The sequence below is a fragment of the Mandrillus leucophaeus genome, unplaced genomic scaffold (assembly GCF_000951045.1).
Source record: "Mandrillus leucophaeus isolate KB7577 unplaced genomic scaffold, Mleu.le_1.0 Scaffold168, whole genome shotgun sequence".
Classification (NCBI taxonomy): Eukaryota; Metazoa; Chordata; class Mammalia; order Primates; family Cercopithecidae; genus Mandrillus; species Mandrillus leucophaeus.
The window spans coordinates 563,858-564,652 of record NW_012101676.1 but is presented as its reverse complement, the minus strand read 5'-3'; the positions used below and the strand labels follow the sequence as shown (position 1 = coordinate 564,652).

Genomic DNA, 795 nt, shown 5'->3' with positions numbered 1-795 from the left:
CAGCTGGTAGGATACTTTTTGAATGGGATTAGTGCCCTTATGAAAGGAGACTCCGGAGAGCTAGCTAGCCCCTACTATTATGTGAGGACACAGCAAAAAGACAGCATTCTGTCAAATTAAATATATTCTATAAGTTCTGTAGAATTTTTCTCACCATGAGAGCATTTAAGATGGAAAAATATATGGAAACTCATCTGTTACAAATTGAAATTGTTACAATAGTTAATTCAAAAATGAGAATGTAGATATCAATCCAATTTTTACTTAAATTGATTAGAAATTAAAATAGACTAATGATAAATTGGATAAGAAAAGTAATTTAGAACTGAAGACTTCAGTAACTTAAAACCTGTGTTGGAGCAAATCAAGTGCTTACCTTTACAGAGTACTAGGGACCCTTTAAAAACTCTTTGAAAAGCCACATTTAAGAAAACCAACAGTATCAATATACTAAAACGAAATCAAGTAAACTTTTTTATGCTTTCCCTTATAGGTGCGTGGAAGTGGTGAAAGCTTCTCAATATGTAGAGCTAGCCAATGATCTGGAAATAAACAAAGCAGTCACATACTTGAGACAAAAGGACTATAACCAGGTAAGTTTTAAAAAACTTTTCAGATGGAATTCCATATCTTAATTGGTCAAAGCAATAAAAACAGGGAAACTCCTTTCTGGAATAATGTTATCTGTGATTATTCTGAAGTTTAATATTTTTATTTCTATTTTATCATAATTTTCATTAAAGTAGTTTTAAACTTTTATTAATTTTTGTCTGTTGTTTCTTTTTTTTTTTTTTT

At 29.9% G+C, this 795-nt stretch overlaps 1 protein-coding gene across 2 annotated transcripts in view; it reads left to right on the top strand.

Moving 5' to 3' along the window:
• Positions 1 to 795, top strand: part of IFT88 (intraflagellar transport 88) — a 116,787-nt gene that overhangs the window by 47,972 nt on the left and 68,020 nt on the right. The gene's annotated exons all lie outside the window — the stretch shown is intronic.